Source organism: Vanessa atalanta, chromosome 13 (genome assembly GCF_905147765.1).
Source record: "Vanessa atalanta chromosome 13, ilVanAtal1.2, whole genome shotgun sequence".
In the NCBI taxonomy this organism is placed as follows: Eukaryota; Metazoa; Arthropoda; class Insecta; order Lepidoptera; family Nymphalidae; genus Vanessa; species Vanessa atalanta.
In genome coordinates this window covers 1,844,225-1,869,302 of record NC_061883.1, presented here as the reverse complement: position 1 = coordinate 1,869,302, position 25,078 = coordinate 1,844,225, and the positions used below count along the sequence as shown (strand labels likewise).

Sequence of the window (25,078 nt, the reverse complement as noted above, 5' to 3'; positions counted from 1 at the left end):
AAGTTGATTTCGTTGTTTTATTTAGATGTAATCTTAGCTAACAAGGGCTTGAGTGTTGACCGTAGCTTGTACATTAAAGAGGTCCGCCCGGGCGGAATTAAGTTTGTTAGTAAAAGAGTCATTATTACTGAAATAATATTTAGTTACTTCTAGATAAAGGATTGAGTATTGAGTATATTCTGAGTTTATCAATTACAAAGAAATAAACCTTCTCTCTTTCCAATATTAGTATTGTTTAATAGAGAATAATAGAGTGTTTGTCTGAAATTGTATTGTATTTGAGCAAATTTATATGAATATTGAAAAGCGACTTGCTTTTTAATTTTATGAAAAATCTTAATCTAAAAATAAAAAATTTAACATCACAAGTAAGTGCTAAAATGAATAATAGCCAAGCGTACTTTTTAAAAAAATTTTTGAATTTCGCTCCACTGGAGTTACATGACTTGATACCTCTTTCATCCTTCTACCATCTTGCTGCCTCATTTTTATAAGTACAGTTCAAATCTGGAATCTTCTGGCATCTGTTTACTGTATATTTCCCCTAGCATTATAATCCGGGTATCTTCAATACAAGAGTGAAAAGGTATCTTTTAGGCAATCGCGTTCCATTTAAGACAATATCAGCACTTACCCAGCGCCGATGGTCATTTGTAGCCATCACTACTTTGAAAATTGTCAATTAGTTCTTTACGACCTTAACGATTACAACAAAGAATTACATCAAATTAAATTGTGAAAATTTATAAATACCTAAGAGGAGCTCTTAAAATGATCGGCCTCTGTGAAAATACAGAGGCCTACAACTGAATCCCAATTACAATTTCTTTAATCCCATCGTAAGGCTTTATCGAAGAACGCATGTATCGTAAAACCGAACTTACTACAGGCCGATAAGAGAAAGGTCCGAACTGTATAGTTTTATTGCCTCTTCATTTTTTCCCCTAGCTCAGAAACTTTATTGTTCCATGCCAATAAGAATTGTAATAAAACAAAATTTAAAAACACATATTCGTGACTTTTAATGACGTTCGTACGTTATCTTTAATCTAGATATTTTCTAACCCTCAGCTGCTGTGACTATTATTCAAAAATCAAAAATTTAAATATACTTTATTCAAGTAGGCTTTTACAAGCACTTTTGAATCGTCATTTAACAAACTATATTAAGTGAATCTACCACCGGTTCGGAATGTAGATTCTACCGAGAAGAACAGGCAAGAAACTCTCAGTAGTTACTCTTTTTCAACATCTAAAAATACAGTCAGGTTATTTAAATACAATTATATATGTGTGTAATATATCCTGCCTGGAAGTCAACAAGCATTAACTCCACGCTTTTTTATCATCAATATAATCTTGTATCGAATAATATGCCCTCTTTACCAATGTATTTTTTACAATTGACTTGAATCTATGAAATTATTGTTGAATGAATGAATGAATGAAATATACTTTATTGTACACCACAAACAAAACGAAACACACAGAAATAAAAGTAAAACAAAATTAGTAAAATAAAAATAAAAAATAAAAAACGTAAAAACTAAAAAGTGTTGTACAATGGGCGGACTTATGACTAATTAGCCATCTCTTCCAGACAACCCAATCTGAGAGAGAATTTTTAAAACCAACGTCGTAGGCGGTGTAGTCATAAACAAACATACAAATATTTACACACTAATACTTATACATACTACATATATACATACATATATACATACATATATACATATATATATCTCTATTGTTGTATGTAATATAGTATATTATAATTAGCAAATATATTTTTGTAAGTTACGTACGTTTGATATTATATCGCATGTAAAACTTAGTTTTTTGTTTGTAATAATTAATAAATTATTGCCAAATTAAAGAAAACGCTTGATATTTATCCCTCTATTATTAAGAGATATTAGACAAAAAACAGAGAAGGCATCAAAGTGCGCAATACCCACAACTTTACGCACTCTTCGGAGCACGTGTATAAACATTCAAACATTCGAATTCCAGGCAAAAAAAATCTTAACATAAAAACCCTTATCGATTTATTTTATTAATAATACTTAATATTACTATGTTTTGGACCTAAATTAAAAATTTTAAATGGTATTTATCTAAAAATTGAGGCAAAATTCGCTATTGCAATCATTATACAATACACTCAAGGATAAGCCCATTACTTATATAACGCCGCTGAGTTAACACTTATCCGCAGAAACCGTCCTTGTCCCGAGAATACCTGTACGATAAGTGCGATAACGCATATATTTGTAAAAATATGAAGGTAGAGGATTTTACCCCACCGACTTAACGGTTGACTTTTTGCTTTATATTCGATACAATAGCCGACTTTGTCTGTAGCTGTCGAAGCGGAAATAACATTTATATTATGTATGAATATTCCTGTTTTCAATATAAAAATGATTGATTTTATTTGGTTTTATACATTGAAATCAAACAAGATGTAGAAAAAAAGCAATGATGCCCCATTTTATCGAAATCAAAGCTAAAGTAGCTTTAAAGATTCCACAGTTTCGTATAGATATTCAACAAACTCAAAAAAAAAACATATTTAAAAGAAGTATAATTTAAATAACAAAAACGAATCCATATAAGCCAATTGTGACTAAATTCACAAAAATGCCAATAAACTTTGATCGTTTACATCTCTAGAAAGACTGACAAAATTGTACCCACACTAGTAAACTAGTATGACGTTTTTTTTTTTTTTTTTATGGTATAGGGGGCAAACGAGCAGGAGGCTCACCTGATGGAAAGCGACTACCACCGCCCATGGACATCTGCAACACCAGGGGGGTTACAGGTGCGTTGCCGGCCTTTAAGAAATAAGTACGCTCTTTTCTTGAAGGTTCCCAAGTCGTATCGGTTCGGAAAAACCGCCGGCGAAAGCTGGTTCCACAGAGTGGTTGTGCGAGGCAAAAAATGCCTTAAAAATCGCGCTGTTGTGGATTTACGGACATCTAAGTGGTGTGGGTGAAATTTAGAATTTTGTCGAGATGTCCGAAGATGGAATTCAGCTGCCGGGATTAATCCAAACAATTCCTCGGAACACTCCCCGTGGAAAATTCGGTAGAAGATGCAGAGTGATCCAACATCTCTACGCAACGCCAAAGGATCGAGCAGATCAGAAAGGGCTTGATCGTCGATAACTCGAGCTGCTCTACGTTGGATACGGTCAAATGGAAGGAGCTGGTACTGGGGAGCACCCGCCCAGAGGTGAGAGCAGTACTCCATGTGAGGCCGAATTTGCGCCTTGTATAGTCTTAGGCGATGGGCCGACGTGAAATACTGTCTTGCCTTGCTGAGCACACCAAGCTTTTTTGATGCCAATTTGGCTTTGCCTTCCAGTTGACCGCGGAACTGAACGAGGCTCGAAACATCAACGCCAAGTATTCCGATACTAGCTGTGGCGGCTAACGGAATGTTCTCGAATCGTGGAGATACGACGAATGGTGTTTTTTTAGCGGTTAACGCGCAAACTTGCGTCTTTTTGGGGTTGAAATGGACTAGGTTTAGCCGGCCCCAGTTCGAGACTTCGTTTAACGAAGACTCGATTTCAGACACAAGTTTGTTCCGGTTTTCTTCGACGTTTTCCCGAGAAATATTAGCATGGCCGGTGTATGAGGTGTCAACGGTACTGTCGTCTGCATAGCAGTGAATGTTCCTGATTTGCAACAAGTCATTGATATGCAGAAGAAACAGAGTGGGTGACAGAACGCAGCCTTGTGGAACACCAGCGTTGACGAATTTTTGGTCGGAGCATGCACCGTCGACAACGACCTTGATGCTCCGATCTGCCAAAAAGCTGGTAATCCAACTGCATAATTTCCCGGGAAGCCCATAGGAAGGAAGCTTCGAAAGAAGCGCTTTGTGCCATACGCGATCGAAGGCCTTCGCTATGTCCAGACTGGCTGCTAATGCCTCCCCCTTGCTCTCAACTGCTTCCGCCCATTTATGAGTAAGGTAAACTAGAAGATCACCGGCTGAGCGACCTCGACGGAAACCATACTGGCGGTCACTAATCAGCTGGTACTCCTCTAGATACCACAGGAGCTGACAGTTTACAATGGACTCCATTACCTTGGAGAACAAGGGGGTGATGGCTATAGGCCTATAATTGGACGGGTCTGAGCGGTTACCCTTTTTGGGAATCGGATGCACTAAAGCAGTCTTCCAGGAGATCGGGACGACGCCTAATGCGTAAGATTGCCGGAAAAGACGCGTTAAGACCGGTGCCAACTCGGGAGCACATGTCCGTAGCACGATTGGAGGGATGCCATCGGGTCCACTCGACTTATGAATGTCCAAGGAAAAAAGTGCTTTACGAACTGCACTTTGCCGGAATTTAACCTCCGGCATCGTGGTATCACATCGCGGTATTGTTGGTGGTGAATTTCCTTGGTCATCCAGGGTCGAATTCGACGCGAAGAGAGAGCCTAAAAGATCAGCTTTCTCTTTCGCGGTATGGGCCAATGACTCACCGTCCTTGTGCAGAGATGGAAAAGAAGGCTGACAGAAATTCCCAAGAACAGCTTTAGCGAGAGACCAGAACGCACGTGTTCCTGAAGGGAGACGCACCAGTCTCTCGCCAATTCTGCCAATGTACTCCGTCTTCGCCTTAGCAATCACATTTTTGAAGGACCTAGAGGCAGAGTTATATTCCTTTCTGAATGCGCTGGTCTTTACATCACGAGACGCTGATGCGTTAGCCCAGTCATGGTAACGTTCCCATTTTCGGCGTGAGGCCGTTTTGCAGAAATGACCAAACCAGGGCTAGGACTTGCCACCGATGGGCACCGCAGAAAACGGAATGAACAGTTCCATACCCTGAAGCACCACATCGGCAACAGAGTCGGCAATAATGCTCGGATCATCCAGCGAGAAACAAACCTGCCCCCATGGGTAGGAGGCAAAGAAGGACCGCATCCCATCCCAATCCGCTGACTTGTAGTGCCACACGCGGCGGCTGCCCATGAAACGAGGTCGTGAGTACCGCATAACCGGAACTGTACTCCGAACGAGACAGTGGTCCGACGAGCCCAGAGGGGGATCGACGATAACCTGATAGCTATCCGGATGAGAAGTCAGCAGAAGGTCCAACAGGGAAGGTGTATGATCCTCCACGTCCGGTATTCGCGTTGGCGAGGTGACCAGTTGTGTCAAATCATATGCTAAAGCGAAGTCGAGAACAGATCTACCCGCATGATCAGTAGTACGTGATCCAAGCCATTCGGCATGGTGGGCATTAAAATCACCAAGAACCACGATCTCTGCGGATGGGATCTGCTGCAGTACGGAATCTGTAGCCATTTGGACGTGCTCAACCAGTCGGTCGGTTTCGGCATTACCGCTATGGGACCTATAAAGGCAAGCGTAGATTCGCGGATGGTCGTCACAATCTACACGCAGCCAGATAATTGATAGGTCCTGTCCTTCAAGACTGCCGAGGCGTCGAGAGCAGATATCATCTCTGACGTAAACGCACACCCCAGCTCGTGGTACAAAGGAATGTTCCAATTTATACCCGGGGTAGGAAAGAAAAGTCGTATCGGCAGGAGAAGATATCTGAGTCTCGGTAAGAAAGAGCAAGGCCGGCTTCGCCGTCTCAAGGTGAAAGTGGACGGCGTTCAAGTTCGAGTTGAGTCCCCTTATGTTGCAGAAGTCCACAGTGAGGGTGGTAGGGGTTGCCTTATGATGCCTGCTCCGCTTGCCCCGAACAGTGGCGAGCGCAAAATTGCCCCCCCCAGAATTCGGAGGGCAGCCTGGGCATCCCTGCTCAGGTGGTGTACGTCCTGAGCATGGATGCCCAGGGAGGGATTCTCCACCGCAGTCACTGATGGTACCCTCCTGGGGTAATGTAACCAAATTCTGCACAACCATCATGTTTAGGGGGGGGGGGGGGGATCGGGCCTCCGGGACTCTCACATACCAGACGAAACGCGGTAACATAGCTACCACTTCACGCTGATTTTAAGTGAGAGAGTGGTACTTCCCCGGGCGTGCCGGCCCATTCGGCTGCAACCCGAAGGTATGCAGTGTGGCACTACCACTTATTAGACGTTTGGTGAAAGTCAAGCGTAGCTATCACGCACACCAAAATATTAAAGTTGGCTCGTTTTTTTAGTTCTTATGTAGTTATGGCACTCCGGGTCCCGAGTTCGATTCCCGGCCGAGTCGATGTAGAAAAAGTTCATTAGTTTTCTATATTGTCTTGGGTCTGGATGTTTGTGGTACCGTCGTTACTTCTGATTTTCCATAACACAAGTGCTTTAGCTACTTACTTTGGGATCAGAGTAATGTATGTGATGTTGTCCAATATTTATTTAGTTGATAACTAATTTAAGCCAGTAAGTTACAGAAGAATCTTCATTCTGTCTGTACAATTCACTCTTCATGGCTTACTTCAATTGTTTCCAGGGCAGTTGATTATAAATGATTAAGCGTCTATACCAAAGATATCAACAGCTCTGATATCCAAGGAAAATTGAAAACACTAAGCCCTTTTGGAAATAAAAGTCGACCCAGGAACATTTTCCCTCTCGATAAAGATCTACAATGCCATAAACTAGATCCCTTCGAATTCACCATCAAACCTTCGGATCAACAAAGTACTGTTATGTGAACTTTTCACTGTCATTAGAGATTGGACGATATCTTTAGTGTCTGTTTTATTGCATCTATTTATTTATACAAATGGTTTCCAATATATTGGATTAAACTGTTATTATTATACGTCTAAGAATACATATTAGTGAGTGCATCATCTTTCTCTTTTATTACTTATTTAGGGGATATAGGGGGCGAAAGGTAAATTGCGGTTTACGATATATGAATTTAAAAAAAAAAACTACTTACAAGATAAGATTTTAAATTAACATGGTTATTTTTATTACTAACAGTATATAACTCGTGAACAAGACATTCGTAGATAATGTCGAAATATCGAGTTCCGACAAATAAAAATAAAAAACATGGTAAATATCCCGTTTTAAATACTGTTACTTACAAGATCTCGTTCAAACCAATTATAGGTGAAAGTTTACATGGTAATGTACATCATATATTTTTCAGTTTCATCATTCTGTTATTTTAGATGTTACAATGGGTGGGGGGGACATTTTACGACTTTGGAAGTGTCTCTCGCGCAAACTATTCAGTTTAGAAAAAAAATATGCTAGAAACCTCGATATCATTTTGAAGGTCTATTGATACCCCGTACAGGTATGGGCTTAATGAAAAAAAAAAATTGAGATTTAGTTCTAAATATGGGGAACCAACAAAATTTATTGTTTTTTTTTCTATTTTTGTGTGAAAATCTTAATAATCTACTTACCAAGTTCCAACAGTATAGTTCTTATAGTTTCGCAAAAAGTGGCTGTGACATACGGACGGACAGACAGACAGACAGACATACAGACATGACGAATCTATAATGGTTCTGTTTTTTGCCATTCGGCTACGGGACCCTATAAACACCCTGGAAAAACGGATGTGATACGTTGGCCTTTAAAAAAAAACCGTACATTTTAGATGAAACTCTATCACGTGTACCTAAAGAACCACACTAAGAACAGTAGAGCAGTGTGGTGCAAAGAACTCAAAACTTGCCCCTACAGTATATAAGATATTTGTGCCCTTATTGTAGTGTCATTGTCTAGAAATGCGAATATCTATAATAATAAATGAGATTTGATAATTATATCTTACTCTTAAGGAAAAACATATTTGTGTTCACGTAGTAAGTCTTGCAAAAGGTTGCAAGTTTAAGCTCGTCCAAGTACCTCTTGTCTTTTCACGAGCTTAATTTCTATTTAAAATTCGTCTCATGTGCTCTAAGATGAACGAAAACATCGTGCAGAGGATTAGATTTTCCTTTTCTCGAGAATAATAAACTAAAGCATCGCACCAAATCTTAAATTACATAGCCCACTTTCACAAATGTCAAAATAGTGTCGATCTAAATGTTAATTGTCTATGAAAAAATCGTCCTAAGTCGTTTTTTTATTTTTATTTTAAGTGAATTGACAATTCATTTATATTGTACTGTATTAAAAAAAATATTTAATTAATTATTAATAATTGGTCAATAATTATTTATTAATAATTGGATAATAGTTTAGGAATTATAAACTTTTTTATACAGGATAAAAAAGCTTAAAATTCCTAGAGGCCCAGCTTGCTGTATACCAAATTTCATCAAATTCAAGACAGACAGACAGACAGGCAGACAGACAGAGTTAGTTTCGCATTTATAATATTAATATACATCCATATAATTTATTTAATGACGTTGCCTGTAATCAATGTTCTGCGTCTAATAGTATTAAGCGACGGAATAGGCCAATCTAAAATGAATTCAATGGTGTTACTTTTAAGTACCAATTTCAAAAGTAACCTATGTTATTTGCAAATAATCACTCTCTAGCGCTAATCCGCATGAACTCACATCGTATCTCACTCGTGTAATATTGAGAACCGACTTACGGTGTTAAACTATTTTGATGCGTATATAAATTATACGAGTATGTCAGAGTTACAATAAACAACGTCAGTTGCGACATATTAATTGAATACTTTACATACACCCTGTTCAAGTTAGCTTGATCTTTTTGACAGAAGGGCTAGTGATGATAAACAAAAAATATAACATATATAACAGTCGATGGAACGATGGAATGCGTAATTCAAATTCGTATTCTTTTTTTTTAACTTATTTTTCTAAAATGAGTTATAGAGACCAGCTTAAGAGACCCAAACCACTAGTCAAAGTAGCCCCAACCAAAAGGAACCCCGTTCGTAACAATAACTTAACAATGATCTTTAATAAGGATTTTTGTAATCGATATTTGTAGCAGTTACTGCCTGTTTTTCGTGTCCCGATGTAACATTGTACAAGCGTCTATTATTTTCAGTGTTTCTATTTAAATTTTACTTTGAAGCAATAATATATAATATAAAAACTCTTAAAATTTTATTAGTAATGATATAAAGTAATCTGAAGTGACTAACGTCTGAAACTCAAGCTCGGCGGGGCATTTATTAAATAAATAAAAAAATTAATATTACACTTTTTTTCAGCGGTCTTTGAGCCTTTTTTTGATGAAATAAATCTTTGTTTAATATTTGATGTACATCTAAAGAGCTATTTTTTAGTACCATTCATTTGGATTCATAATTCTATATAGGGTCTTTTGCATTTATACGTATTTCTATCTTATTTTTTGTTAACTTTATCAATGTTAAAGAAATATCTAAATAAATAATCTTAATGTACACTTCTCGCGAATCTGTTCCTTTTAATCCTGACTAATGTTATAAACACTAAAGTAGCTTGATTTATTTGATTGTCGTTTGTTAGGTTTTAACTTGTAAAGTACTCGACCGATTATCATTAAATTAACCATACGTTGTATAATATAGGGATTAAGAACTAACTCTACTCCAGAGTCGATGTCGCGGGCGCAAACTTGTAATTTCATGAAATAATTCCACCGATAAATTCACATCAGACATTACTTGTCCCATTTGGGAGCAACTTATTTTCCCAGGAGGCGTACAATTCGGTTGCTTGGGATGCGGCTCAGCCTTTGTGATAATCTTAACTTTTTAATATAATGTTCAGTGAGTTTGTTTATTTGCTTACGACTTAACTATTGAATCAAGTATCATGAATTAGCATACGTTGTCATGAGTACTGAAAAAGTCAGGATAGCAAATAACCGCGGACTCGCGGTTGAATTTGATAATATTATTGTATATTTATTGGGTCTTATTTTCTTTTCGAGTTTATCCTACTAACATAAATCTAGATTACTATTTGCACGCTAAGTTTTGTAATAAGCCGTCCAACGTTTTAATCCTTTATAAATGATAAAATATTGCTGGTACCAATGAAGCTTACTTCTGAAAATATTCAAATGTCTTACGAATGCGAAAGTATATTTTATTATATGTTACTGCATAATTCTCGAGCGTTGATTTTTATTTAAAATTTAATTCGATTTTGTGATCAAGAATATAAATACTTTTTTGTTTTAATAATTATTATAATTAATATTTGATCACCTAAGTGGCCAGCAAACTAAATTTAAATAGTCTTCGTTTTTTTGAATATTTCAAATTTCGAAATTGCATTATATAACGTATATCTGAAATTTTACAACAACTCGACCTTAGATCTCTGATTAAAAAATATCATTCCATAAAAAATACTTAGGAACTGGTTCTGACAGGTGACACCACAAACCTTTCTCGACTTGGCAGCCATATTAATTGGAAGAGTCCTACTATGAGAGAGAAATTTTATTAAAATGCATTTTGTTTTTTTTTTTTTTAATTTTTGTTTGTTATATTTTTGTGTTTTTTAATTCATTAATTTGTAACAGAATATTAACATATTTTTAGTGTTTTGTCTGGTAAATTACCCAAAATAACTTTTGTTATGTTATAGCTTAAGTCGAACTGGCAAAGGGGCATCTAAATAGGGAAGTGGTCACATTTGACTATAGGCATTGGCAATAATATAAATGCCTTACAACGCCAATGTGCCTTGGGAGCTTAGATATTATGTCCCTTAAACTTGTTCTAACATCAAAGTTGCCAATTTGTTACTCTTCAGATCTATTTGAAAAACAAATCTATTTACTACAGATCTTGTAATATAAGCTAAGATGATTACCTTTCTTTTATTTTAATTTTTTTTTTTAATTACGACCTCCTTGGTCATGTAGTGTGTACATCGGTTTTCATGGGTACGCTTATCTGAGGTCCCGGGTTCGATTCCCGGCCAAATCGATGTAGAAAAAGTTCATTAATTTTCTCTGTTGTATTGGGTCTGGGTGTTTGTGGTACCATCGTTACTTCTGATTTTCCTTACCACAAGTGCTTTAGCTACTTACATTTGGATCAGAGTAATGTATGTGATGTTGTCCAATATTTATTTATTTATTAAATTCATTTCAAAATTTGGTTTTCAAAAGTACCGAGGCTATCTCCTATGAAAGTATTTTTTATCTGACAAAAATCTATCATACTTCCTTCTTCTACTTCAAAAAATGATCAGTGAAGTAAAGTCGACTTTAAATAATATTTAAAGTAACGAACCGTGACGTTACTTTATATAAACACTTAATTCATTATTTCAGTAAATCTTTTAAATATCCCCTGAAATATCAACAGCGAAGTTTCTCGAAGTTTAAAGATTTAAAAGCGGCTCCCAGTGAAATTATTTGTTCACAAATTCGAAACAGACTTTAACCGATATTGAATAAGATACAAGTTCAGAACAAAACAGACTTGCTCGTTAAATATTACTAAGAACGAAAGTTATACAAACTCAACGGTTTGTTAGATTTGTTTTTTTTTTTAAAACATGATTAAGAAATATCATTTTCGCTAAATTAATTTTAATGCAAAGCTATCAATGACATTTAAGAGGTAATAATTATTTAATGATTGATAACAAAAAACAATTATACAGACAGATTAGACATAGAAAAATAAGACATACACACACACACGTATATAGATATATAGATACACACATTCTCTAGGGTCTAATTTATTTGTACTGTTTTAAAACCCTAAAATAAGTTTTTATGGGAGAGCGGGGCCATCTGATATATTATATTATAGTACTTAAATAACTTACTAGGTTCCAAGCTTGTTATAGATTATGCATGTAACATGATAAACATATTAAAGTGATAACTTCTTATGAGAGGGTAAAGCGCTTCGTTACGTAACGCGTTACGGCGCCAGTCTCTCTGGCTTCGGCTCTCTTGGCTCTCAGCAGCGGTAAGCTCCTCCTCTCTCACTCTAACACACAGTGCTAGCCGTAGCCGCAGTGTCTGACAGTATAATTATCACTTCTGTCGGGCGTCCCGAGACGCACACATATTTTTTTTTATTTTAAGACTTATTTTTTAATAATGGCATCATATTGTCTCCAACCTAAAATAATTCTACAACCAATATCGATACTAAAATGGATGCATAGATTAATATAATTATTGTTATTAAAAACCGTTGTTGATTGTGCTTTCTTTTAACATTTTATATTATTTAAGTAAAAGAAAGAAGCAGCCTGTATATTTTTAACTGCTGGAAACTGTTTACATATAATAATCTTAGATATTTGTCCGATACAAGCATATTGCCTCACATTACCTCACTATTGAGCGCAAAATCAATTCTATCAAATGGCTTGTCTGCTTAAAATTCACGTGTTCTATTCATTAGGCCCCCTCCACTCACAGTGTTAACCTTTACTAACCGACGTGAGTGCCTGTGAGGCCTAGCACTAGCAAATAACGCAAATCACTCTATTCCCACGCAAGTGACGCAGACGCCTTACGTAGTTTTAACCCCACTGCGACACTTGTCAGATAGCGCAATTTTTATGAGTAAGTCCTTTTCAATTCTTTTCACAGGCCTCATAAAGACAACGTCGGTGATAGTCAACTTTGTGATTTGGTCAAAGTCAAACAAAGAAGGAGGATTTCCTGTAAGAAGAACGTTTGCTTGCAGTATGCGAAGCAAGAATGAATTTGCGAAACATTTTTGTTCTATTCGTGGACTTATAGTTTTTTATAGTATTTATTTATTTTTATTATAAAAGAAAAAAACGAAAAGGAATAAAACCTATCATTTTAATTAAAAGTGATACCAAATGAGACTGATTATAAATCTCTAGTATTTTTGATCAGAAATTTACGACCAAAAGTCAGTACAAACAATTTATAGACAGTTAAGAATTTATTATAATGTCGATAAATGTTGATTAAATATACATAATTTTATTAAAAACCATCCAATTAACTACAACTCCTAATTTAACTATTATAATCCCTGTAATTTTTCCTGTAAACCATTTTAAACTCACGGGTTTTTTAGGCCCTTACTTCGGTACTTACGGTTAAAGTTTAACGAAAATATTACAATAGTCACTAAACTCAAAGCTAAAATTTCTCTTGAAATACAATGACGCCATTTGTAAATCCTTGTAAACACCAATCAGAATCGCTAATAACTCATAATTCCATAAACTCCATCTATCGGTAATAACTTCTGTGAAAAGAAAATATCTATATTTTCTTTTCGATATTAAATCCATAAAATTAAATTAAATGAAAATTCAATGATCAATAACAGTTCAACTGGCGGCCATTTTTGACGTTTACGGGTGCGTTCAAAGAGTGTGTTCCAAATATTAATTTCAGCGGTACGTTAGTTAGTATATTTATATTTACATTTCTTTAGTTTTATTTTGTTCACACGAACGCAGCCGGATTTCCATCTTGTTATATACATAATTAGATACATATGTGACCTATAAATTAGACGGTAACGTCTCATTTCAGTCTCTTGTCTCTTACGTTGACAGCAATAAATAGACGGAAGAGCCAGGTGCCAGGTCTAAATACGACGTGAGTCATCACTCACGCGTTTATATATAGGTTGGAAGTACTTTGAGTTATGTCACTCAATACATACTTCTATTATTAAATAATTAGTACCGGTACTTAATAATTTTACTCCCGGGCTGTCAATACAATGACGCAAATTGTAGTACACTATATCAGAATAATATTATATTAGAAATTCGCAATTAGCTATTCGCTAGTAGCATGGTTGTGGATAATTATGAACACTCCCCTTAAACTAAAATAGCAACTATTTATTTTTTTAGCAAGTAAACCAGTAATAATATTTTATATTGCATGGTTGCCAGTGATAAAATAATCTATAACTCAATGTATAAGTACAATAAATCTATATTTAAGTAGATTTTTAAATAACTTTTGAATCGTCAAAAAAAATCTAAATTTTCATAAATCAAATTAGATTTAAAAATAAAAAGCAATTACTTATTCGTCAAAATCAATAAAATCTCGTTTAAAATAAAATAACTGGTGTTTTAATCTGATTAATTTTCATGTTTGTTTGAATTGAAAAAAAAAAAATCGTCACTCAAAATACTTTTTCTTACGAGATAAATTGCGTGAGTTTGAGAAAAAAAAATATAACTACTAATACCCATCATTACCGTCGCTCCGCTAAGTCCGAACATAATGAGCAAAAAGAACAGAGGGCTAAAAAAGAAAATCTTACCTTCTAACGAAAATCTTGCAACATTTTGACATCTATCACTGACACATTTTTGTTATCTATGGCAGCGCACCTGAAAAAAAAAGAAAGATTTAGGGAGCAAAAATTAGGCAACTGTCAGATCGCACGAGTAGAATCGTTTTTGCGTCAGAAGTATTATCTAAAACTTTATAATCTACAAAATATTGTAATCTTATGTCACGTCACAGAAGTTTTACGTCGAAAATAAATTATCGACGTTAAAATTTTACATGTTGAAACATGCACAAAGTAATTGTAATTAAAACATTAGTCTTATCGTCCTTTAAGAATTTCGTAAAGGTTATAATATAGCAATATAATAAAAAGCCGAAGAATTTAGTAATTGTTGACGTTAGGTTTATTTATGTTTATCAACTACGAGCGGATTTAAAAAAATAATTTGCATTCAAAGTCTCTTTACTCACAGATCCATGAACATATCCATAAGAATATGGTAAAGATCCTCGTATTTATTGAATTAAATTTTATAACCAATTCGCAATGAACCGACTTCATGAGATATTGTTCAAACCTCGTCCGTAACTGATTTGTCCTAATGCGGAACATTTAATGGCTGATACATAAGTATCACAAATTTCACAGTATTTCATATATATTGAAACCATAAAACGCTTTATCAAAACGCACCAAACACCGCCCCCTACCCCCTAAACTTACACTCGTGTAGCAGCAGCGAGCTAATATTAACGTTATTTTTAACTTACACAATAAAGTAACTGTATTAAATGTACATTATCCTGGAACAATGTTACAAGGGAAGGTCACAAAATCTGGTCATAATATAATGTTCACATACAGAATGTAATTAATTACGTGAGGGTGAAACATATCTTGGTCCCCAGTGTATGGTCATGCCCTTCAAAGTGTTAGCAAGGATCTATTGGGCTCGGTAAATCTATTATTATTGTCCCGTTGGGCAAAATCTTTCCTAATGAAGCCTGAATAATCGTTGGGGAATAGCGAATGATATTTTTTATCGCCTTTAAATTAATGTAAAAAAAGTTTATTAGGCTCTTAATTATGAAATTGGCGAATAATATGATAAATTATTAAGTACATTCCTTCATTTGGGATATCTTGTCATCTATAAATGCAAAAGTAAGTCTTTCTGTCTGTTCCTCTTTCACGGCTGAACCATTTAACTTGATGAAGTTTGGTAGCAAGCTCAGAGAAGAAATGGGCTCCTTTTTTTGAAACGCGATCCCGACTTTGATAGGCAACTGTCAAAGTCAAAGACCACTCTGTTGAACCAGCTTTCGCCGGTGGTTTTTCCGAACCGATACGATTTGGGAACCTTCAAGAAAAGAGAGTAATCCTTCCTTAAAGGTCGACAACCACCGCTCATGAACATCTGCAAGCTCCCCGGTGTTGCAGATGTCCATGGGCAGTGGTAGTCACTTTCCATCAGGTGGGCCTTCGGCTCGTTTGCCACCTATCACATTAAAAAAAAGGCAACTAATATGACAGAGAGAAACTGTTTTGTTATTATTAATTTAACCCAAATTATTTAATTGAAATCAATTTCAAATCAAATTAAATATTTATCGAATTAATTTTATATTGCACTAGTAAATTACTAGATTCGCGGTTTTAAGCAAAACCGCAATATGTACATTTTAAACAGGATAACATGTCTATGTTATGTCTATCTCTATATACATACAGTTGACTGCTTCGTTAGTCTAGTGGCTATACATAAAGCTATGATTTTTTTGAGCCAGTGTAATCACAGGCACAAGGGACATAACATCTTAGTTCCCGAGGTCGGTGGCGCATAGGTGATGTAAGGAATGGTTACCATTTCTTACAGCGCCTTTGTCTATGGGCGGTGGTGACCACTTACCATCAGGTGGCCCATGTGCTCGTCCGCCAACCAAAGCAATAAAAAAAAAAAAAAATGATCCTGTGTTCCAGGATTCAAAACCCATGTCGGACCTATAAAAGTTATCAGGTGTATACAGTCCGGAGTCTGTAATATGGAAATTTGTACAATTCCATGCTTCGGAAAGAACGTAAAACCGTTGGTCCTGCGATTGAAATCCTTCCAGTCGTGTTACCGTCCCATCGGTTTATAGGACCGAGGAAGTACCATGTTCTTCCTCGGTTTTGCGTATATACATATAATATGTCCTAGAACCTGTGTCTGTAATATAGGCCGTGGCTGAAATCGGTCAGGACGAAAACATTAGTTTTATTTATTTTGTCATTTCAAAACCGAACCCAAAGATTGCCGAGATGGCCCAGTGGTTAGAACGCGTGCATCTTAACCGATGATTTCGGGTTCAAACCCACACGTGCATCTTAACCGATGATTTCGGGTTCAAACCCAGGCAGGCACCTTTGAATTTTCATGTGCTTAATTTGTGCTTATAATTCATCTCCTGCTCGGCGGTGAAGGAAAACATCCTGAGGAAACCTGCATGTGTCTAATTTCAACGAAATTCTGCCACATGTGTATTCCGCCAACCCGCATTGGAGCAGTGTAGTGGAATATGGTCCAAACCTTCTCCTCAAAAGGAGAGGAGGCCTTTAGCCCAGCAGTGGGAAATTTACAGGCTGCTTATACAATACAAACAAATATTAAACTATGCCAAGCGAAACAGGCGATCAAAATATAGTCATAGATCATGTATGTTTATTTACAACAGTATTCCAAAAAATTAAATCTATATCAACCCGAAAAGATATTCTTTATGTCAAGGGACGTTGGGGATAAAGGAAGGTAAACAGATTAATGTCTATGGATTGAATAATAGAACTTGTTAAGGGAAGTTGGAATTACATCATAGTAGTCCAGGGAATTAGCCGTTCGATGTTAATGGATTTATTCACGCGATACTATTGATGGTGGATTAATAAGGAAATAATTAATATTATCTGTGTTTCCGTCATGCCTGAGAAATTTTGTATGGATAGAAATTGAAAGGAAATAGAAAATATTTTTACTAGAAAGAAGTATCGAAAATCCATCTAAATATACGCGATTCGATACAAGTAAACCAAAAAATAATTCGAGTTAAATTTTATTAGATTAATTTATGTACGACATAGATAGGAGGAAAGGCAAGTGGGCCACCTGATGGTAAGTGGTCACCACTGTCCATAGACAAAGGTGTTGTAAGAAATTGTAGTGTGTCCTTGCATCGCCAATGCGCCACCAACTTTGAGAACTGAGATGATATATATATTCGCCGTTCGAACCGGAATACAACAATACTAAATATTGCTGCTTGACGGTAGAATCCGATGAGTGGTACCTAACCTACCCAGAGTGTCTTACACAGAGCCCTACCACCAAGTATATATATGACTAGCTGTGCCCGCGACTACGTGCGCGTTTGAATTTAATAAAAAATCGTGACTTTATTATTATTTTACATATAAATCTAAAATAAAAGTAAGCCTAAGTTACTCCTTATTACATCAGCTATCTGTCAGTGAAAGTTATTTAGGTATATGTACCGTGTATACAATACATATGCATTTAGTAAAACGCGGTTATTTTAATATTAAAAAACAGACACTCCAATTTTATTATATGTATAGAAGATAGAACATTTAAGTCAATTCGCTTCAGTTTATTTTCATGTAACGACGTGACGTTTACGTATCATAATTCATTTACTAATATAAAGTCAAACATTTAAATATTAACATGTTCAAACCACGTGTTACCGTCACTCTGTCACGGCCTTATGAAGCATTGTTAATCTCATCATTGATTAATAATAGTTATTTAAAATTCGGTTTTAGTATTCAACGAACATATCAGACAATAATTATATATTTATTAATTTTCAAATTTGTAAGTTGATTTTCATATCTGTGAATAATAAATTTATAATTCCATATTTGTTTTTATTGGTCGATTGAAATGATACATCCGAGATTTGATTTGATTTTCATTTTTCATTTGATTATACTCGTATAATGTCTTCTACCCAAAGATTTACAAATTAAGCAATAAGAAACTATACAAAAAAAAACCGCTGTTTTCGCGGTTATTTTTTTTACTTACTATATTATTATATTATGTTTATATTATACTATAGAAGCCTATTCGGTTCTGGGAATAAAAAAATTCCATAAAAATTTTTATCGGTCCGACCTGGGGTATAAACTCAACCTCAAACTCAAATTCCTTTATTCAATATCTAGACACGCGGTAGCGTGTCAGCCAAGTTCTAGTAACAGAACTGGCGTGCAGCACCGTGTGTAATATTACACGAACCATTTGGAGCCACTTTTGACCTCCTCATAACTCAAAAACTATTTGACATAAATGTGTCAAATTTGGCTCATATATTGAGACTCGCGAGATACATATGTGTTCTAAATTTCATAAACGCATCTCAAATGGTTATTTAGATATTAATGTCTAAAAATCGTCATTTTTATCACTGACTGACCTATAGATCAAAACTATATCCTACTTCCAGGTGACCTAGAAAGTTCAAATTTGGCATGCAGGTAGATAATTAGGCCAATATAAAGGAAAAAATCTGAAACTTGTAATTTTTTATCATTTTATTATAATTTTTCATTTTATTGGGTCTATAGGAACACGTATATATATACTTAGTATGTATATACTTAGTTCCTGTAATAACTGTAATAAAAAAATGATGTAAGAACCAGCAATCAAAACTTATGACAGCCGGTCTTAATGTGGATTTTAAGGTCTTCACGTGAATATATAACAAGTTGAATACCACCCTTAAGTTTTTTAAATCCAAATATTTCCGTTTTATTACTTATTAGTATAGCCGACTTTGGTATTTATTACGTTATTAACTAGCATTTAGCGCACATCAATGGTGCAAAATCTATATATATACTTTAAAAAATAATAATAATAGGTATTTCGGTACACGGCGCGCGACGTGACGCCGAAGCAGCGAGATAGAAGCGTTGCGATTAAACCTTAACGCGGACGTGTCTCAGCGAGTGGCAACCGCGCTCATAAGAATTATTTCAATGCCTTCCGATGGAAGCTGCCTAATCTATTCGACTGCATATTTTTTGTTTGAGTATACTAGTATACAACAATAAAATAGGTTTCGTGAGACTGTAGTAGAGTATGTATATCGTAACAGGAACGATTTAAGTTTGTACTCTAGCGCTACAAACGGGGATCCTTATTGCTTGGAAGAACAGTATCGAGCGAGCATGCTGATGTCAGCAAAGGACTGGTGAATGGGTCCAATGGAAAAATAGAGAAAGTACATTGAGGACGTCGACAACAGCAATAGCGCACGTAAAATAACAATTCAATTTAAACATAATTTATTTTGCGAACTAGAAGCCAAACCAAGTTACAGATATTAAGTAATGTACATATATGTTCAAAGGAAACAATTCTCTGTTTGCTTAGCATATTCTACTGCTATACACAAATCACAAGGCCTTCGCCTTGACGGTGCTCTTTTCGACATAGGCTCCTCTATATTAAGTAAAGAGCAGGCTTACGTTGGCCTCTCTAGAGTTAAAAACTTAGATGGAGTACATCTTATCAATTTAGGTCCAAGTCAAATCAAGACACAAGAGAGCTCTATTGTAGAGTACAACCGTCTGCGCACATTATACCACCCCTACTTGGGCAAATTAAGTATAAACAGAAAACGCGTAAAAAATATCCGGACACTGAATGGGCAATTCACTCGAACATTTAAGAGGTACCTACAAGCAAAATAAGAACTTATAAAAAAATAGACAATTATACCCCGTAAACATAAGAAAATATAATAGCTTAACAAAAACCATTTGGTATTAATTTTGTTATTAATAAGTACCTACTAATAATTTATATACAAAAAGTAGTGATATCCCATCAAAAACATAAATGTAAAAATGAGAGCCAAGTTAAATATTATGATATATACCTTGGTTGTTGTCTTCAACGACAAAAGAAGTGAGATCTAAATTTGTGCCAAGTTAAATAGTCCTTTCTCAAATTTATTTATAACTACATAAAATATCAATTCTTCTTATAACTTGGGGTAATATATTGTTGCCTAAGGTCTGACTTGGCTAGTTCTCATATACAAATTATATTATAGCCTTCGTAAGTTCTAAGCCTGTTACAAATGAATTATAAACACAAATTAAGCACGCAAATATTCAATGGTACTTGTCTGGATATGAACTCGCAATATCTGGTTAAGATTCATGTTTTCTAGTGACTGGACCATCGCAGCTCTTAATGTACGTTAATACTAACTAAGCAATACTGAGCTGTCCTCCATTCTTCTTAGATGTTTTGAGTTATAATTTGTTATTCTAAACACAAACTACAATTTGTGTTTATAAACATATAAGAACTAGCCAAGTCAGACCTTAGGCAACAATATATTACCCCAAGTTATAAGAAGAAATGATATTTTATGTAGTTATAAATAAATTTCAGAAAGGACTATTTAACTTGGCACAAATTTAGATCTCACTTCTTTTGTCGTTGAAGACAACAACCAAGGTATATATCATAATATTTAACTTGGCTCTCATTTTTACATTTATGTTTTTGATGGGATAGAAGCATTACACTAACTTATTGATAGTGAAATGAAACACTACCACCGGTTCGGAAAAGAAAATACCCTGACCTCGGAAGTACCTCGGAAACTGCGGCCTTATTATACATAGACTTACTTTAGGCATTCAAACTGAAAAAAAACTACGATTAAACTAATATACATAAAACTTTGAAGAAAATATTATGTATGAGTTTCGTAAAAAGTTTTCATAAGCATTTATCAAATAAGAAGCTACGCTTCGTGAAGTGACAAGCGTGAATTTTATGTTCTAGTAGTCTAAAATTTTCCCTACGACATTTTTGTAACGAATTATCGAGTCGTTTGGAGTACCGACGTTAATTAAACAATAAAACTGTACACGAACGTTTATACTTAACGAATACATTATCGAAATACGTACAATTGTACGAAATATAAGATATCAATTAAATTATATTCATAAAGGGAACATATAAGGTGATTTGTTAAATTATTATGAGAGAATAAGAGAAGAGAACAAGAAAAGATTTTTAAACCCCAAATTATCCCCCCAAATTTTAGTATAGTATATTAACAGCCTGTATATTTCCCACTGTTAGGCTAAGACCTCCTCTCCCTTTGAGAAGAAGGTTAGGAGCATACTTCACCAAGAGCTCCAATGCAGGTTAATCGATTCACATGTTGCTGAATTTCGTTGAAATTAGACACATGCAGATTTCCTCACTATGTTTCCCTTCACCGCCGAGCACGAGATGAATTATAAACACAAATTAAGTACATGAAATGAAATGTTCAGTGGTGCTTGCCTTGGTTTGAACTCGCAATCATCGCATCTCGAAAATTTTCCTAAGCCTACACCTAACCTTACACACCTTATACGTACAATCTTATCGATAAATCAATCTCATTTATATCCAAGGGTTGTTTGAAAGAGATTGCTCTCTTAATGAAAAGATTTTGTACATAGGATTAATTTCACTTTTGTTTGTAACTGTATTTTTCCACTGTAGCTTCAATGCATATTGATTTTTTTATATTAAAATAGAAATCTGATTTATCAACCTTTATAAGTACTTTAAAATCGTAATTTTACAGAACTATATTAAAGTAACCACCGGTTCGGAATGTAGATTCTACCGAGAAGAACCGGCAAGCAATTCAATGGTTACTCTTTTCCAACACATAATATATAGTTGTGTTAGTTAAATACAATTATATATTTTTATATATCATAAATTCCGCCTGCAAGTCAACAAATATTCGCTCGACGCTTTTTTCTAATCTACATAATCTTGTGTTGCATAATATGCGTTATTTATTAATGTTTTTTTAACAAATCATTCGAGTTTATGAATCGGCAAAGTCAAAAATAGGATTTAATGACTTTCCGTCGAAAACTTGGTGTTATAAGCTTATCTTTAATTCTCGCGTTCGTTTATATGATCACCACTGATTCTATAAAAGTGATCAATTTTACTGTAATCAATTAATTATTTATGCTGGCAATAAGATATTTTTTTTTTAATGGTATTTAAAATATAACTTGGTGGTAGGGCTTTGTGCAAGCCCGTCTGGGTAGGTACCACCCACTCATCAGATATTCTACTGCCAAATAACAGTACTCTGTATTGTTGTGTTCCGGCTAGAAGGGTGACTGAGCCAGTGTAATCACAGGCACAAGGGACATAACATCTTAGTTCCCGAGGTTGGTGGCGCATAGGTGATGTAAGGAATGGTTAATATTTCTTACAGCGCCTTTGTCTATGGGCGGTGGTGACCACTTACCATCAGGTGGCCCATACGCTCGTCCGCCAACCAATGCCATAAAAAAAAATAAAAAAAATATAAGTAATGGTATTCATATTAAAGTCATAAATTGCCAATTATGTCATTAAACTATACCGGATAATTGATTCTTCATTCTATTGATAAACACAATCAGTGACACTAATAACAATTTTCGATGAATATATTTCGTGATTGCGTGATTATACCATTTTGTATTGATGAATTCAGACTAATATTGTTATAGATTTCTGAACACAAGGGGTTATGAGGTAACTCATAATACAACAAAAATAGCAATGTGTTACTATAAAAAATAGTTTTAAGTGAAGGTTATCGGTTTTTAATACTTCGTTACATACGTGACAAGTCAATTAAAGCGGGCTATAAGAGAAAATTATTGAGACAAAGATCAATCATATATCCTCTCCTCGTTATAAAAGACACATCGACACATCCACACTCAAAGCTTTACACTAATTATTTCCGCACTGAAACCGACTATTACAAAAAAGAAGCAGTTTGAAAATAGAACACACCGAATTCCGCGCCAAAACTAAAAACTTTGTGAAACCTTCACCCACATTTCAATTCAAATTTAAAAATGCACAATATAAATTCTCTTTTGTAATTAAAAAAGAACGTATTCTTTTTTTAATTTTAAATTGACAGGTAATATTTTTTGAAATGTGAGAGTAGGTATATTTTTTTTTTACTTTTTTGACACTTACTGTAGTGCGCGCGCCTAACACAACGGTACTGGGTTCTTCCGACTCATTCGATTATTCGTTCGCTGAAATCTAAAAAAAGATAGGACACTCATGAGCGAGACTTCTGAGCGTAGGTGAGAAGCATCATAATAATTGTGGGTGAAGCGGTAAAAATAGTGATTTAAAATCCAATATAAATTTAAAGAATATTAAACGTCGAATTTATGTATACTGCATTTATTATTAATTTAATTCTTATAAACTGTTTTTAATAATAGAATGAAAATAAACTATATTCAAATAATCTTAATAAGTCCTAACGAGTTGGCAAGAAAGTCGCCTAGGCGAAAGTCGGACTTAAGACTTCCAGGAACAGATCGTCACTTTGGTTCAGCAGTATCAGGCAATACCTGCTGCTTCACACCGCCAGACCACTACAGCCTGGAGATACCGTTTTTAATTGGCGAATAAATATCCAAGCCAATCGATTCTCAGCCAATACAGATAACACTCTGCTGTTTCCTTCAAATCATGATGTCTTTTCTAGTGGTGCTGTGAAAGGAAAGTGTAGTGTTCTTCTTTTAGTTGGTATAAACGCCGTATCACTCATTTGCATGGTCACCAAATTCTTTGGTGGTACCTCATGAATGGAACGCTTGGTTCACAATAATGTATCTGTGAATTGGTGCTATCTTACTAGAAACAGGAGGTTTACTTTAGGTATGATGGTAAAATAAAGGAGTAATTTATTAATTTTGGTATTCCAATTAAAATTACGTTCAAAAGTAGTGAGTAGTCGGTAAGTTCCTTTTGTCAAAAATGGCCGCCCGTTGATCTGTCATTTCATAGAATTTCATGGATTTAATATCGATATATTAAATCTCGATTATATTCGAATATACGAATTTTGCGAATATATATGGTGTCGTCTAAGAAATCATTATTTTTAACGATCTATAATTGTTTAGCTTTCGATCTCGTCTATCGTCAATCGCCTGCACGAAATTATTACAATAAAAAACATTTGATATATATATCAAATAATATGAATCAATACAATTATAATATTACAAATACTTTTATAAAACTATCACAAACCTAATCTTCTCGCTGTTGTAAGGTAACCTGCCTATATTCAAGGTCGTTGAAAATAAGAAGCATAATAAAACCGATAATCCCACCTTTCTTGAGATTAAATAGCATTGGAATAATTAAAATAACGTTATTTAGTGGATACACTTAATAGCGGGACATAAAAGTTTTACAGCCACTCGTTTATATATCACGATCGTAATGTTTCTTGGCACGTGCTTGGCATCGACCACGACGTGGACAGATGTGTATTATGAAAAAATGAACGTCATGCAAACATTGCATTGGTTCCGCTCGATGGTAGGAAATCATATTATACGAAAATGTCTACAAAATCCCACTTCAATCAAATTTAAGTCCTTATTGGTTTTTATGACGTAATCCTCTCTAATACCAACTTCATTATATTAGAGTCCGTTTATTGGAGTGATTGGGACAAATGTTCGCACTTATAATAGTGCTTAATAACCTGCATTAGTGTATCTAACACTTAGGGTTATAAACCACTGTATATTGAGCTGTGAAAAGTATGTAGGTGTTTATTGAACTTTAACTGGCCAGTCATATTAAATGCAATAAAACACTTTATACAATGACAACAGTTTTAATTTGTTTAAAACAGCTCTTTAATGTTTGGGTGTTAAAGTAAATCGCTCGTAAGAAATTATTAGTTCGATAATATCCATTAGCACACAACGGTCCCTTAATGTTAAGGTTAAATGTGCACGTGTATTATAATTTGAATGAAATGAATCCTTTTAAATACACTGAAAATTAAATGCTAATTACGGGCACGTAATCACA

At 35.0% G+C, this 25,078-nt stretch overlaps 1 protein-coding gene across 2 annotated transcripts in view; it reads right to left on the bottom strand.

The window, feature by feature from the left end:
- The window catches only part of LOC125068488 (RING finger protein nhl-1), a 121,281-nt gene extending 98,013 nt beyond the window's left edge, over positions 1–23,268 (bottom strand). The window contains exons 1-2 of one of the 2 annotated variants that reach the window (XM_047677629.1): positions 23,204–23,268; positions 14,137–14,206 (exon numbers count right to left, since the gene is read on the bottom strand). The gene's annotated coding sequence lies outside the window, so the exon portion shown is untranslated. The remainder of the gene's footprint in view (positions 1–14,136; positions 14,207–23,203) is intronic. The other variant, XM_047677632.1, reaches the window with a different exon arrangement.
- Positions 23,269–25,078: the final 1,810 nt, after the last annotated feature.